The 16715-nt window shown below is 54.1% G+C and overlaps 1 long non-coding RNA gene across 3 annotated transcripts in view; it reads right to left on the bottom strand.

Annotated features, from left to right (window-relative positions):
• The window catches only part of LOC135179126 (uncharacterized), a 102442-nt gene extending 86395 nt beyond the window's left edge, over positions 1 to 16047 (bottom strand). For all 3 annotated transcript variants that reach the window (XR_010303922.1, XR_010303920.1, XR_010303921.1), the window contains exons 1-2: positions 15821 to 16047; positions 97 to 154 (exon numbers count right to left, since the gene is read on the bottom strand). This is a non-coding gene — a long non-coding RNA (uncharacterized LOC135179126). The remainder of the gene's footprint in view (positions 1 to 96; positions 155 to 15820) is intronic.
• Between the last annotated feature and the right edge of the window lie 668 nt (positions 16048 to 16715).

Genomic DNA, 16715 nt, shown 5'->3' with positions numbered 1-16715 from the left:
CCCAAAGCTGCCAGCAGAGGCAGTTCTGTTACTGCTGGTTTAGAGTTCAGTAAAAGTCATTTTTTGCAGACAGGACTAAACATTTTTAACACTTACTTTACAGCCTCCTCTGGGATGGTGCATGCTGCTGCCAACTCAGCACCACTTCCTGGCACTTGGAGTGAAAAAAGAGAGATGTGAAATACAGAGGCAGAAGAAAAGCCAAAGTGCCTTGATTCATTTTCCCAAATTGGGATCTGACTGCAACACTTGAGATAAGGCAGATTTTACGAGGGCATTGACTTTGGAGCTGAGGTTTCTGCCCCCCACTCTCCTGGCAGAACACACAGCAGCAGAATAATGACATTCAAAGCACTTGTGCTACAGGGAAGAAGTAATCTCCTGTGCACAGAAAGCACATAAGTGTCTAAATCCTACAGTGCCATTAAATTGTTCAGGAAAGATTCCTACCTAATGGGATGAGACTGAACAAGACCAAGTGCAGGGTTCTGCACTTTGGCCACAACAACCCCAAGCAGCACTCCAGGCTGGGGCCAGAGTGGCTGAGAGCAGCCAGGCAGTGCTGGGGAAAGGGAAATCAATCGGTGTGAGATGATATTTCCATAGTCACTATTGTTTGTTAATGCTGCTGTTCACAGCTCTCACCACCCCCCACCACTCACTGTAATCATATTTGGGTTCTTACATGGCCATGGAAACATAGCCCATGGATAATATCCAGATCTGGTAACAACCAGCAAAACACAGAACCATTCACTGAATGGAAGAGAAGGTTCCTGCGCTCAGGTGCTGCTTGTGGGCACTGTGCTGCTTGCCCAGCAGCTGGGCTCAAGCTCTCTCTGCTCTGTAGCAGAGTGGAGAATCACAAAGAGGCATTGAGCATTCAGTCACAAACTATTATCATTACCCTCATGGGGGCTGGCCACAGTCCAGACAGTGCCCAAATGCTTTCAGGGGACTCTGTCTTGTTGGACATTGAGGCTTGAATCTTCCTGGCCTCTGGGGACAGGACACAGACAATCTCTGCCCTTGTCTGCTGGCTTCTGCTGGGTGATCTGTGAATGTGCCCAGGCATTCTAGGCAGGACTTCAGGTGCAGAGGCAGATGTGGTGCAGTCTCAGCACCATGTCACACTGGCCACACAGACCCACTGTGTGCAGGCATCCAGGGTCTGCTCCTGGCAACTCGCAGCAGTGGAGTTTAGCAGGCAAGCAATGAGGCAGTGTGCAAGAGCAGCAGGGCTGGGCCCAGCAGAGAGAGCAGGCACAGAGCAGGGAAGCAGAAGCAGGTTGTTCACCTGCCTATCTCCTTTGATCAATGTGGGCCCAGATTAATTGCCCTTTGGACACAGAACAGCCAACCAGGGTGGCAGTTAGCCAAACCTTACCCTACTAGGCATAGCCACAGGCTCATTTTCCCTAATTTGGGAACAGCACAGGCCTTGCACAGGCCAAGTGTGTGCATCTTACACCACAGGGCCCTGGGCAGGCCAGACTCAGCAGCTACAGGTTCTTTTGTGTCTGTTTCCACACTTGCCTCTCTGGTGGAGCAAAAAAACATGCCTAGGCAAGGCAGGACATGCATAAGCCTATTTTGGGCCTATGAGGCCTACCACAACAGGCAGAGAAGGACCTGGGGGTGCTGGCAGAGAGGAGCTGAAGAGGAGGCAGCAGTGCCCAGGTGGGCAGCAGAGCCAATGGCATCCTGGGCTGGCTCAGGAGCAGTGTGGGCAGCAGGACAAGGGAGGTTCTTGTGCCCCTGCGCTCAGCACTGCTCAGGACACCCCTGGAGTGCTGTGTCCAGTTCTGGGCTCCTCCATTGCAGAGAGATGTTGAGGTGCTGGAAGGTGTTTGGAGAAGGGCAGCAGGGCTGGGGAGGGGCCTGGAGCACAGCCCTGTGAGGAGAGGCTGAGGGAGCTGGGGGGGTGCAGCCTGCAGCAGAGGAGGCTCAGGGCAGAGCTCTTGCTCTCTAGAACTACCTGAAGGGAGTCTGTAGCCAGGTGGGGTTGGGCTCTGCTGCCAGGCAGCCAGCACCAGAAGAAGGCGACACAGCCTCAAGCTGTGCCAGGGCAGTCTGAGGCTGGATGTGAGGAGGAAGTTGTTGGCAGAGAGAGTGATTGGCATTGGAATGGGCTGCCCAGGGAGGTGGTGGAGTGGCCGTGCCTGGAGGTGTTGAAGCCAAGCCTGGCTGGGGCATGGTCTGGTTGGTTGGGCAGGGCTGGGTGAGCTTGATTCTATGATTCTAAGAGGAGACAGCAGCAGTTGCTACTTGGAGACCCTTTTGGAACAGAGAATGAACAAGGGTTTGAGGCACACACCAGAATGTGCTCAAGGCCCAGAATACAGGTCTTGGTCCCTTACAGCTCACAGGAACTGTATTAGAACATGCAATAAATGTAGCATGACAGCTCCAGTTGAAGCATTTTCCAGCCACACACTCCTCTGTCAGGAAATTCCCAAGCCATTCCCATCAGCCAGGGTAAGCCACACTGATGGCATCCCATGGAGAGAAGGTCCATAAATATTTTCAGACACAAAATTAAAATATTTAGTTAGAAGCTCACAAGATACTTGAGACTTTCAGCCAAAGAAGTTGAAAAGTGCTATTTTGAGGTTCATTTTAGCAACAGGCCACGGACACCACTTGGAAAGGTCACATCTAACCTCCAAGGGTGATTCAAGCTCGGTCAGAGCAGGCTTCAGGTGCAGCTGGAATTTTTGCTTGAGATGAAGCCAGCTGGAGGAAAGAAAGTACACCCAAGCTTTGTTTAAACAAGCACCAAGCCATGGCACTAGGAGACTGAGAGATGTGAGCACCACTTGCTGAGAGGCTGGAAGGGACAGTCATGGCAGGGCTTCCCCTGGCTTCAGGCAATCCCCAGAAGCAAAGCACTGATACTATTTTTACAGCAGCTGCTGTTTATAACCTTCCCTTTCAGCTCTCCACTTCTCTGGCTCAGCTCACACTGCAGCAGGGACCCTCTGCTGACAGCAGAAAAGCCTTGAGTCAGTGTTTGCCTTCGCAGCCTTTCAGCTGACCTAAGCTTCTCTCAACTCTCTTCAGGCTCAGGTGACTCAGCACACCAGGCAGATAGCAGGGCTCACTCCTCCTGCACTTCACATCACACACAAACATTCTTTCACTCCCTTCAAGCTCAAACCTCGGCAGACCTCTAGCACCTCCCTGGCTCTCTGACGTCTCAACAATTCAGCTTTAATAAGGCTCAGACAAGAATGAGTCAGACTTTGACATCCAAAGCAAGCAACCACCTCCTGCCTTGTCTGTCATTACAGAGGGAGGCTCTGGCAGAAACTCTTCATTTCAGGCTCTCATACCTTTGTCATCCAACTCTACTAACCAAAGCTGAGTTTCTCCTTTTCAGACACCTTTGGGAAGACTCCAGCTGCAGCAGCCACCCCAGAGCTGCTTTACTGTATCCCAAACCAAACTCCTTTACTGTATCCCAAACCAGACTCCTCTGCTGTGTCCTAAATGAGACTCCTTTACTGTATCCCAAATCAGACTCCTTTACTGTGTCTCAAATCAGACTCCTCTACTGTGTTCTAAACCAGACTCCTTTACTGTATCGCAAAACAGATTCATTTACTGTGTCCCAAACCAGATTCATTTACTGTGTCCCAAACTAGACTCCTCTACCATGCCCCAAAGTAGGCTCTTTTCCTGTCTGCAGTATCCCTGAGGACAGAGTTGCTCAGAGCTCACCCAAAGCCTAACCTTCTCAAACTGCTTGGCTAATTAGGGAGACCATAAACCTGCTGAGAGCAAACCCAAGAGGACATTCTGCATTTTCTGAGCTGTACACATCCCAGTGAAGGGAGGAGGTTCTGACAGAATTGTGTAGGTCTCAGATACTCTGAATCTGGTGGACACCTGTGGAAATTCTGCCAGGGGTTTGAAGGGGATTAGGAAAATGCATCTGCAAGGCAGCACATTTGTATCACCAGCTCCAGCTGTAAACCTACTAATCTGTGCTAAGATGGATGTCGTCCACTGAACACCAGCAGCACCACCTTACTCAGGGCTGTATTACTAACATCCTGAAACCCAAATTGATCCAGCTTGGATATGTTCTCTGTCAATAGCAGCCCTGCTGGCTTTTGCTTCAAATACTTCACCTTTCCATTTCATGAGCAGCTTAATCCTCTTTCAGAGATGGGGAAATCAAGTCATGAGAAAGGTACTGGCTAAAAGTACTCCATTGCTTCAGGCAGGAATCAAACCTAAATATTCCAAGTTCCCACCCAGCTGCTTACTAATCAGCCTGTCCTGACAGCCAGCAGTGCTCCACATCTCCATGTCAGTTACAGCCTCATCTTCAGCAGCCAAGCTCAAGCCTGCACAGCCCATAGCCTTGTGTACCTTCTGCACTCTCACTGCCTTTGAGCTGCTACCTCTGCTGGAGCATCTGCTCAGTGCGAGCTATTTTTGGCTGCTGTTCACAGCTCCGATTGAGCAGGCTCTGGCGAGCACACCTGGCAACGCTGGCTCAGAACAGGGCTGACACAGACACACAACACAAACAGGAAGGAGTGGAGCGAGAGTCTGGGTGTTATTGATACAAGGTTTTTTACTAGGCTAATAGAGACAGAGTCTGCTCATCCCTGCGGGGCTGTGGAAATCGCATCCCACAGTGTCACATTCCTGAAGAGCACAGCTGGCTCGTCCAGGCGATGCACTTCAGATGCAACAGGCATTACCCTCCCGTTCCATAAATCAGACTGCAGAAGACTGAATCAGTAAGTAAGGGAAACACAATCCCATGGGAACGCTGCTGTCTTCACATCACTCCTACCAAACCAGCCTGCTCGCTTTGCTCCTGTGGGGTCTTGGGGGGATAACACCACTACCAGCTGAGAAAAGTAACAACACTGCCTGTGCTGACTTCTGGTCAATCACCACCCAGCCAGGGACATCAGACCTGGGTGTCCCTGCCCTGCCAGAAACTAATGAGCCAAAAATAAGGACCAGAGTTAGAAACAGCTCTGACTCACAGAATCACAGAATTAACCAGGGTGGAGAAGACCTCTAGGATGATCAAGTCCAGCCAATCACCTACCGCTTCTAATTAGCTAACCCATGGCACTAAGTGCCTCATGCAGCCTCCTCTTAAATATTTCCAGGGATGAGGACTCCACCACTTCCCCGGGCAGCCCATTCCAGTGCCAATCACTCTTTCCATGTGGAACTTCTTCCTAACATCCAGCCTGAATTTGCCCTGGCACAGCTTGAGGCTGTGTCCCCTTGTTCTGGTGCTGACTGCCTGGCAGCAGAGCCCAACCCCACCTGGCTACAGCCTCCCTGCAGGCAGCTGCAGCCAGCAATGAGCTCTGCCCTGAGCCTCCTCTGCTGCAGGCTGCACACCCCCAGCTCCCTCAGCCTCTCCTCACAGGGCTGTGCTCCAGGCCCCTCCCCAGCCTTGCTGCCCTGCTCCAAACACCTTCCAGCACCTCAACAGCTCTCTGCAATGGAGGAGCCCAGAACTGGACACAGCACTCCAGGGGTGTCCTGAGCAGTGCTGAGCACAGGGGCACAAGAACCTCCCTTGTCCTGCTGCCCACACTGCTCCTGAGCCAGCCCAGGATGCCATTGGCTCTGCTGCCCACCTGGGCACTCTGCTGCCTCCTCTGCAGCTCCTCTCTCCCAGCACCCCCAGTTCCCTCTCTGCCTGGCTGCTCCCCAGCCACTGTGTCCCCAACCTGTAGCACTGCTTGGGGTAGTTGTGGCCGAAGTGCAGAAGCTGCCACTTTGCGTTGTGAAAACTCTTGGCACTGGACTGTGCCCATCTGTGCAGCCTGCCCAGGCTCCTCTGCAGAGCCCTCCTGCCCTTTAACAGATCCACACTTGCTCCCAACTTGGTGTCCTCTGCAAACTCCCTGATGGAGGATGCAATCCCCTCATCCAGATCATCAATGAAGATATTAAACAGGACTGGGCCCAGCACTGATCCCTGGGGCACACCACCATTGCCAGCTGCCAACTGGATGTGGCACCATTCACCACTGCTCTCTGGGCCCAGCCCTCCAGCCAGCTCTTAACCCAGCACAGAGTGCCCCTGTGCAAGCCCAGGGCTGCCAGCTTGGCCAGGAGTTTGCTATGGCAGATGGTGTCAAAGGCCTTGCTGAAGTCCAGGTAGACTCCATCCACAGCCTGCCCCATGTCCACCTGGGCATAAGAAGAGATCGAGTTGGTCAAGCAGGTCTCATCTGTAGTCAGTGCCACAGTCCCAACGGGGAATGAGGAAAGGGAAAAAGGAGTGGGAGAAGAGAGCAGAGCTTAGTAACAGCTGCAGGGTGATTTCTCCACTCTAAGTGAGCAGCTGCTGGGATCAGAGGAAGCTGCTGGTGGCTGTGCTGGAAGGTCCCAATCATGCCTAGAACACACATCCATCATACGCCCCAGACACCTGCCTGAATACCCACCCGGGGCCCCCTCCGCGTTCCTGTGCGGGTGGAGAAGCAGGGAAGCAGACAGAGGCCTGGGCGCCTCTCGGTCTCTCACAGCCCCCATGCTGGCCTTGCTCTGCAGCCTGCTTTGGGCGGTGACAAACGCAGCTCACCGGCCTGGGCCTGCGCACCCGCCTTTGTCAGGGAAGCGACCCGGCGCTGGCTCTAGGGCTGGTTTTACCTCTGCTGCTGCTGGTCCAAGACGCTCGTCGAGTGCTGACAGCCCTGGCGACCTGCTTGTCTGCTGCCGCTGCTGCGTGTGCCCTGCCCGCTGCCCGTTCGCGCCTCTGTGCGCCGCCACACTGCCACCGCGCCCGAGCGGGAACCTGCCTGCGGCCGGCACCGGACCGCGCCGGACCGAGCCGGGGCACCGAAACCGGCCTGCCCCTAGGCCGGCACACGGCTGCCCGCCTGAGCTCAGCCGAGCCCGGGCACAGATAACGACCCAGCAACGGCCTGGGCCTAGCAACGAGCTGCGACTGCGGGGGTGCCCGGCCCGGGGCTGTCCGGCCCGGGGCTGTCCGGCCCGGGGCTGTCCGGCCCGGGGCTGTCCGGCCCGGGGCTGTCCGGCCCGGGGCTCCCGCCCGCCGCTGCCGCCGCTGCCACCCGCGGGCAGGCTCCGTGCTGTGCGCAGCGCTACCGGGATCACAGCTCGCAGCCCTGGGCTTGGAAGGCACCCGAGGGGACCATCCAGTCCAGCCCCCCTGCCACAGCAGGACAATCCTATCTGACACAGGGCACACAGGAACACATCCAGACAGGCCTGGAGAGGCTCCAGGGAAGGAGACTCCACAGCCTCTCTGGGCAGCCTGTGCCAGGGCTCTGGGACCCTTACAGGGAAGAAGTTCCCCCTTGTGCTGAGCTGGAACCTGCTGTGCTGCAGCTTACAGCCTTTGCTCCTTGTCCCATTCCAGGGAGCAGTGAGCAGAGCCTGTCCCCCCCTCCTGGCAGCCTTCAGAGAGTTACAAACATTTATCAAATCGCCTCTACTCTCCTGCCGACTGAGCAGCCCCAGGGCCCGCAGCCTCTCCTCATCAGCCATGCCCTCCAGGCCCCTCAGCATCCTCGCAGCCCTCCGCTGGACCCTCTCCAGCAGATCCCTGTCCCTCTTAAACAGGGGAGCCCAAAACTGAACACAGTATCCAAGATGAGGTCTCAGCAGGGCAGACTGGAGGCAGAGGAGATCCTCCCTTGCTCTGCTGGACACACTCCTAATGCACCCCAGGCTCCCATTGCCTTCTTGGCCAGCAGGGCACGTTGCTGTGCCATGGGGAACTTGTTCTCCCCCAGCACCCCCGGGTGCCTCTGCACAGGGCTGCTCTCCAGCAGCCACCTCCCAGCCTGGACTGCTGCAGTTTATCACTCCTGCCCAGGCGCAGGACTCTGCACTTGCCCTTGTTGAACTTCACTCAATCGGTCTGCTCCAGCCTGCAAACCCGGGTCCTGCCCTGCCCAGGTGGCTGACCACCCCCATGGCCTCCTGAGAGCCACGGCAGACTTGCCTCGTGTCCGTGGGCCTTCTCGGACCACCTGCTCACCCTGCACTGGCCCAGCAGCAGAGCCCCAGCGCACCGCCACCGCCTGCAGCCCACCGCCTGCAGCCCACCGCCTGCAGCCCACCGCCTGCAGCCCACCGCCTGCAGCCCACCGCCTGCAGCCCACCGCCTGCAGCCCACCGCCTGCAGCCCACCGCCTGGCTTTCACCGTATGCTTTCCTGTCGATGCTTTTGGAGTGCAAACGTTGAGACTCTCAACCAGTGAGGAGCCTAAGTCTCTTCACTCGAGTTTGTGACAGTTTGTGCTTAACCTTGGAGCAGCAGTTTGTGCCGCAAGGCTCTCCAGTTATGAACGTTTTCTACACACTTTTCCTAACCCATTTAATTTAGAATCGATCACAGACTCAGCCAGGCTGGCAGAGAGCTCCAGGCTCACCCAGCCCAACTCGCATCTAGCCCTGCCCAACCAACCAGACCATGGCACTCAGTGCCCCAGCCAGGCTTGGCTTCAACACCTCCTGCCACGGCCACTCCACCACCTCCCTGGGCAGCCCATTCCAATGCCAATCACTCTCTCTGACAACAACTCCCTCCTCACATCCAGCCTAGACCTGCCCTGGCACAGCTTGAGGCTGTGTCCCCTTCTTCTGGTGCTGGCTGCCTGGCAGCAGAGCCCAACCCCACCTGGCTACAGCCTCCCTGCAGGCAGCTGCAGACAGCAATGAGCTCTGCCTCCTCTGAGGGAGCTAGGGGTGTGAAGCCTGCAGAAGAGGAGGCTCTTCTGTTCTGCTCTGCTGAGACCTCATCTTGAATACTGCCTTCAGTGTTGGGCTCTCCAGTTCAAAAGGAACAGGGATCTGCTGGAGAGGATCCAAGGGAGGGCTATAAGGATGATGAGGAGAGTGGAGCACTGCCTGATGACGAGAGGCTGAGGGACCTGGGGCTGCTTAGTCTGGAGGAGAGAAGACTGAGAGGGGATTGAATCAATGTCTGTAACTCTCTGAGGGCTGGGGTTCAGGAGGGGGGGGACAGGCTCTGCTCACTGCTCCCTGGAATGGGACAAGCAGCAAAGGGTGGAAGCTGCAGCACAGGAGGTTCCAGCTCAACATAAGGGGGAACTTCCCTGTAAGGGTCCCAGAGCCCTGGCACAGGCTGCACAGAGAGGCTATGGAGCCTCCTTCTGTGGAGCCTTCCCAGGCCTGTCTGGATGTGTTCCTGTGTGCCCTAAGCTGGATTGTGTGGTCCTGCTCTGGCAGGGGGTTGGACTGGATGATCTTTTGGAGTCCCTTCTGACCCCTGACATCCTGTGAGCTGTGATCAGCCCCAGACTTCTCTTTGCACCAGTCTGAGTCCTTCATGCAGCTGCTCCAGTGACAGTAGCACTGAATAAAAGATGATTAAAGGCCAGTGACTGATGGTCTCATCTTGTGGAAATCATGAGGGGGAGAGCAAGCAGATGGCAAAGAGTCTGATTTACCTTCAGGGCAGGTGTCTTTTGCAGCCAGCCAGCACACTGATGGCAGCAGGAAACAAGAGCTGAAAAATAGTGTGGAATTCCTCCAGATAACCACCAGAAAATTAAATGCTGCATAAGGAGGACAACAGAATGAGTGTGTGGCCAGCAACAACAGAGATGCAAATGTCCAAAGGGGGTTATGGATGGGTTTTAATTAAAAACTGGGGCAGCTCAGGGGTGACCTAAAGTGTTGGCAGGGAAATCAAACCAAAGGCAAGAACGTTTGTTTTACATACAGCAGCCACAGCTTTGCTCAGGCAACTCTGCCACAAGGCTCTGTCCTGAGCAGAGGTCTTGCTCTTTTAGTGCAGCAGACAGGGGTGAGCTCTACACCAGGGTAAATATATCAGAGAGAAAAGTACTTTTCCCTCTGTGAAACAAAAGAATAGTTGTGAGAGAGGAGCTGAATAGAGATCTCGAGCCTGCAGGAGCATCCTTTTGTGTCACTCTTGTCACAGTCCACCTTGCTACTTTTATTGTGCAGTGGAAATGTTCTGCTCGTAATTTAACTAAGGAGCTCAGGGAGATGGTAGCTGAACATGAGCCACTCTGGCCCCAACAACCCTAGCACTGCTACAGGCTGGAGAGCAGCCAGGCAGAGAGGGAACTGGGGGTGCTGGGAGAGAGGAGCTGCAGAGGAGGCAGCAGTGCCCAGGTGGGCAGCAGAGCCAATGGCATCCTGGGCTGGCTCAGGAGCAGTGTGGGCAGCAGGACAAGGGAGGGTCTTGTGCCCCTGTGCTCAGCACTGCTCAGGCCACCCCTGGAGTGCTGTGTCCAGTTCTGGGCTCCTGCAGTCAAGAGAGATGTTGAGGTGCTGGAATGTATTTGGAGGAGGGCAGCAAGGCTGGGGAGGGGCCTGGAGCACAGCCCTGTGAGGAGAGGCTGAGGGAGCTGGGGGGGTGCAGCCTGCAGAAGAGGAAGCTCAGGGCAGAGCTCATTGCTGCCTGCAGCTGCCTGCAGGGAGGCTGTAGCCAGGTGGGGTTGGGCTCTGCTGCCAGGCAGCCAGCAGCAGAAGAAGGGGACCCAGGCTCAAGCTGTGCCAGGGCAGGTCTAGGCTGGCTGTGAGGAGGAAGTTGTTGTCAGAGAGAGTGATTGGCATTGGAATGGGCTGCCCAGGGAGGTGGTGGAGTGGCCGTGGCAGGAGGTGTTGAAGCCAAGCCTGGCTGGGGCACTTAGTGCCATGGTCTGGTTGGTTGGGCAGGGCTGGGTGCTAGGTTGGGCTGGCTGAGCTTGGAGCTCTCTGCCAGCCTGCTGGATTCTGTGATACAATGAGACAGCAACTATTTACTGCATTCCTTAGTTGTGCCCTTAGCTTAAGGGCAACAAGGATGGTGAGGGCTATGGAATACATACTCTATGAGAAGCGGCTGAGGAAGCCAGGGTTGTTTAGCCTAGAGAAGAGAAGGTTCAGGGGAGAACTTATTGCTCTATAAAACTACCTGAAAGGAGGTTGTAGCTAGGTGGGGGGGTGGGGGGGGGAGGTGGTCTCTTCTGCCAGGAAACCAGTGACAGAATGAGGAGACAGAGTCTCAAGCTGCACCAAGGAGGTTTAGGAAGAAGTACTTCACAGAAAGAGTGTTTGGCCATTGGAAAGGGTTGCCCAGGGAGATGATGGAGTCACTATCCCTGGAAGTGTTTAAAAAGAGAATGGATGTGGCACTTGGTGCCATGGTTTATTTGATTAGATGTTGTTGGGCGATAGGTTGGACTTGATGATCTTGAAGGTCTTTTCCAACCAGATTAATTCTGTGGTTCTGTGATTCTGTGACTTTGAAGAACGTTCTTCCAGCAGGGGATGTTAATCTTGCAGTCAGAATTAACACTTTCCCCCAGCCAATATCCAGGCTGAGCAGAAAAATCACCAGAAAATAAAGTTTAGTTTGTTTTTTTTTCCATAGAGTTCCTAGAACAGCAGGTTGGAAGGGACCTCGAGGATCATCTACCCCATCCTTTCAGGGATGAATATACTCCAAATCAGAATGCTCAGCAGCCTGTCAAGCTGGGCCTTGAAACTGTCTAATGTTTAAAAGACATTAAATTACTTTTATTGGGGTTTCTGCCTGAATTGAGCTTAGGACTGTGCAATCCTTTTAGAAAACTAAAGCACTGGGGAGGAAAACTGGTATGTTAATGGTATGTTAATGTCAGGCTCAGGAGCTGGTTTAATACAGATACCTATAAAGGCTGAGCAGCAGTTCCTCAAGTGTTGCTTTTATCTCTTTGATGCCATCTCTGTGTAAAAAATATTAGTGGATAACTAAATGCTTCATTTCAATACCAAAATGGGGGGTGGGGGGGTGGGGGGGTGGAGTGAGGGTGTGGAGGGAGAGTTCTTGCTTTGCCTGGCTAGAAAGATCTGATTGATGTAGCTACACTGCCCTCTGGAGCACAGCAACAAAGCATGTGCCGGAGAGAAGAACTTCCCAGGCATCTGCTGCTCCTCTTTGCATCCAGGAAAATGATGACAGGTGCAGGCAGGGCCCTGGCTAAGCTCTTTGCAAGGGAGGATGAGCACAGAAATTAGAGAATCATAGAATCAGCCAGGTTGGAAGAGAGCTCCAAGCTCAGCCAGCCCAGCCTAGCACCCAGCCCTGCCCAACCAACCAGACCATGGCACTAAGTGCCCCAGCCAGGCTTGGCTTCAACACCTCCTGCCACGGCCACTCCACCACCTCCCTGGGCAGCCCATTCCAGTGCCAATCACTCTCTCTGACAACAACTTCCTAACAACATCCAGCCTAGACCTGCCCTGGCACAGCTTCAGCCTCTGTCTCCTTCTTCTGTTGCTGGCTGCCTGGCAGCAGAGCCCAACCCCACCTGGCTACAGCCTCCCTGCAGGCAGCTGCAGGCAGCAGTGAGCTCTGCCCTGAGCCTCCTCTGCTGCAGGCTGCACCCCCCCAGCTCCCTCAGCCTCTCCTCACAGGGCTGTGCTCCAGACCCCTCCCCAGCCTTGCTGCCCTCCTCCAAACACCTTCCAGCACCTCAACATGCTGCAATGGAGGAGCCCAGAACTGGACACAGCACTGCAGGGGTGGCCTGAGCAGTGCTGAGCACAGGGGCAGAAGAACCTCCCTTGCCCTGCTGCTCACACTGCTCCTGAGCCAGCCCAGGATGCCATTGGCTCTGCTGCCCACCTGGGCACTGCTGTCTTATCTTCAACTGTGTCCAGTTCTGGGTCCCTCAATTCAAGAGAGGTGTTGAGCTGCTGGAAGGTGTCCAGAGAAGGGTGACGAAGCTGGTGAGGGGCCTGGAAGACAAACCCTATGAGGAGAGGCTGAGGGAGCTGGGGGGGTGCAGCCTGCAGCAGAGGAGGCTCAGGGCAGAGCTCATTGCTGTCTGCAGCTGCCTGCAGGGAGGTAGTAGCCAGGTGGGGTTGGGCTCTTCTCCCAGACAACCAACAACAGAACAAGGGGACACAGCCTCAAGCTGTGCCAGGGCAGGTCTAGGCTGGATGTTAGGAGGAAGTTGTTGTCAGAGAGAGTGATTGGCATTGGAATGGGCTGCCCAGGGAGGTGGTGGAGTCACCACCCCTGGAGGTGCTCAAAACAAGCCTGGATGAGGCACTTAATGCCATGATCTGGTTGGTTGGGCAGTGCTGGGTGCTAGGTTGGACTGGATGATCTTGGAGGTCTCTGCCAACCTGCTTTATTCTATGATTTAAGGAGGAGAAGGAGAGCATCAGCAAATAAACCCACAATATCCTGGTGAATACTTCTAAAGAGGCTCCCAAACCAGATCAGAGCACAAAGTAGCTTTGCTAACAGCTGCTGCTAAGGTGAAATATCTGTCTCTAAATATCTGCCTGTGTCTCCCAAGACAAAATACACAGCTTCCTACAATCTGCTAAAGAGAAAAGTCAATATTTTGCCACCACAAATGAAGTCAAATCATAACACTGTGGTGAGGCTTGAGAGAAGTTAACAGACCAAAACGTCTCATTATTTCACAAATTACAGCTACAGCAGCACCAGAAAAGCTCCTTTGCTGTCAGGGTACTCAGCTCTGGCTGATGAAACAGAAGTGCCTGGTTTGAACCAAGCCCTGCCTCAAGCCCAGCTCCAGAGGCTGGCTGAGCTCGGTGTGGTAGGTGGGCAGCTGCCGCCCGAGTGCCACCAGCCCTGCACTGCTGCTAGCGCAAACACTTTTCTCTCCACACTTGCTGGCAGGCTGACAGAGCTCCATGCACCACATCACCTCGTGCCCAAGCAAAGGGGCCAAGCTCCCCTGGGCAAGGTAATGTGGTTAATGCTTTAGGTTCCTTTTGCTAATGGTATGGATTAAAACATTAAGCATCAAAACGTTTGGTGGCCTTGACCTGGCTTGTAGCAGATGCTGGGAGCCAAGTTCTGCCCTCAGTTACACCCTGTAGCTCCCCTGAAGCCCACACTGGTGCCAAGTGTAACTGAGGGAGGAATTCAGCTGTTCAAATATGCCCACGGTTGCCAAGCCAACTGGCAGCAATTGCAAGGGAATAATAGAAGTGTTGAGGGCAAGAAGTGAGGAGCCTTCGCTGGGCGGTCTGGGGATCTGCACAGTGCTTGTCTGCAGCCTGCCTGCCCTCCTGGAGGCCCTGCTATTAGTTTTTCCTACTTGCTCAGATGTACTGCACACAAAAACAGCCTTTCACTGGTGGTCTCTGATAAATGTCCACCATCTGGAGCTCCTGCTACCTCTTGATGCATTGTACCAGCAGCCTTTTCTTTGTGCCAGACCTAACCTTGGTGGTGCATGGGGTAGAGAGCAGACCTGACTGCATTTCCAATGTATGCTTCAGTACTCATCAGGATGGTATTTTAGAATCCCAATGCTGAGCAGTCCACAGCTGCATGGCTCTCTGCATCTGCGATTGTACAGAGACCAGGGGCCCACCAGAATGATTCAAAATGGCAAGAGATGGAGAGAGGGAGAATTCACTTCTGTGTTGGGTTTTACATGGTGCTGAGCATCAGAGAGAAATAAAGTAACCCAAAGACCAAATCACTCATCCAGGCTGGGGGGATTGTGACATTCCTAGGCATAAAAATCATAGAATCCAGCAGGTTGGAAGAGATCTCCAAGCTCACCCAGCCCAACCTAGCACCCAGCACTGCCCAATCAACCAGACCATGGCACTAAGTGCCCCAGCCAGGCTTGGCTTGAGCACCTCCAGGGACAGCAACTCCACCACCTCCCTGGTCAGCCCATTCCAATGCCAATCACTCCCTCTGGCAAGAATTTCCTCCTCACATCCAGCCTAGACCTCCCCTGGCACAGCTTGAGCCTGTGTCCCTTTGTTCTATTGCTGCCTGACTGGGAGCAGAGCCCAACCCCACCTGGCTACAGCCTCCCTGCAATCTCCCTTGAAGCAGTTGTAGACAGCAAGAAACAGAAGTCTTCTGTTAAGCCCAGCACAAGCTCTGAGACAAGTGAACAGGTTTTCTGTGACCACTGAGTATGTCATCACTTCATCCTCCCTCTACAAGCTGCCTGAGAGCCAAGGTGAAAATGAGCACTCCCACAGCACCGCTGTGACAGAAGGAGCACCCACACCATCTGCAGGCAGCAAATGCTCTGCCCATAGCCGCTACTCTCCTGACAGCCGGGGTAGGTGTTACCTCTAGGAGCCTCTGCATTCATGGCACAGGCACAGGACAGTATGAGGCTGGAGATCACAGAATGGGCTGGGCTGGGAGAGACCTCTGAAGGTCACCTAGCCCAACCCCTCTGCAGTCAGCAGGGGCATCCTCAGCTAGACCAGGCTGCCCAGAGCCCTGCCCAGCCTTGCTTTGAGTGACGTGAAGCAAGTTGTGGGCTATGGCACAGAGGTGCAACTGCTGCCGTCTGCCTGGGGAGAGGAGTATCAGAGGTCCAGAGGAAAGTCCTAATGAGTTGAAGAACATTTTGGAAGATGGGCAAGGACACAACTGACCAGTACAGCACTCCAAGTGTATCTCCTGACACGTTAACAGGGTGTGCCTGTGTCTTTTTGCACCGTTTAATCAGCAGCTTAGGATCCCGCACGGGCACTGTTAGACTGCTGTGGGTTTAAAGGCTGATTTAAAACATCCTTTTCTAGCAACAAAGGTATCAACACAGGACATTTCAGCCACACAAGGAGGGTGCCATTTCCCCTGGAATCACTAAAGGTTGGGAGTCGCTGGAAGAATGAGAACCTGCAGTGAATGGAAGCTCCTGTTCCAGTCATGCTGAAGCCCAGAGACCTGCTGGTTGCGGAGCAGGCAGTGGTGCACTCATGCTGGTGAGGAAGCCACTTCTGCAAGCCCAGCAGCAACTGCACAGCAGTCAACTTCCCATGCAAAGCCTCCTCCCTGGCAGGGAATATGTTAAATATGCACACTGCTCACCGGAGTCCCGACGGAGAGAAGTTCCTTACAGCACACATCCTGGGCTGTGGCTGAGCGGCTTGGGAGTCCGCTCTTCATCCCGATGCCTTTAGTCGACCAGCAGGGGAAAAGGCAGAAGCTTTGTGCCAGGTGTGAGCGATTCTCTGCCGTCACTCAGAGCGCTGGAGTTTGCTGAGCGGCTGCAAGGTTCTTTCCACCAAGGACACCTCGATGTGCTTCATTCACGTGGAGCATCTGAAATGAATACCAAGGAGCAGGGTGGAATCCTCGAGAGAAAAAGCAAACACTAAACCATCCACCATAAAATCTGATTCCCTATAAATAATCTCAACCAGGAAAACCTTTACCCCTGAGACAGCCCAAGGCTCTTTTTAGCAGCTCTTTCCCTTGTGACAAGAGCAAAGTTTCCCATGCCACAGAGCACTCCCCTCTATCGTTTTGCTATCAGCTGAAGGAAAGCCATCCTACCATGGTGGTGTGGCCCCTGTTTTTCCAGGCTCAGACAGACATCCATGCATATTTGCTTGGTAGGGCTCACTGAGCTTAGCCTCAGTAGTTGTGCTCTTTCTGGCTGGTTTTTGTACTTGAGATCAGCATCTTTGCTGTTTGCAGCTAAGTCCTTGCTTAGCTGTGTTCCCGAGCTTAGTCCACTTCTGCCAGCAGTCTTCTTTTGGATCAGCCTTCCCGGTTATCCTTGTGTTGCCTGGTTCGTAGGGCACCACCCACGTTGTGGAAGGAAGATGCTGCTGTCTGCAAGGAAGATGCAGGAAAAGGTCCCATGGATCAGAGTCACAGTGCTGATTATTCACCATCAGAGCTTTTACTTCTGTTTCCCTAATCCAAAGACCTTTGCTTTCCCCTGACAAAGAGCTCTGCCTCAGGCTCTCCCAGAAGC

The sequence above is a fragment of the Pogoniulus pusillus genome, chromosome 11 (genome assembly GCF_015220805.1).
Source record: "Pogoniulus pusillus isolate bPogPus1 chromosome 11, bPogPus1.pri, whole genome shotgun sequence".
NCBI lineage: Eukaryota > Metazoa > Chordata > Aves > Piciformes > Lybiidae > Pogoniulus > Pogoniulus pusillus.
Note: the sequence above shows the minus strand (reverse complement) of the source record. Positions and strands in the feature narration are given on the sequence as shown.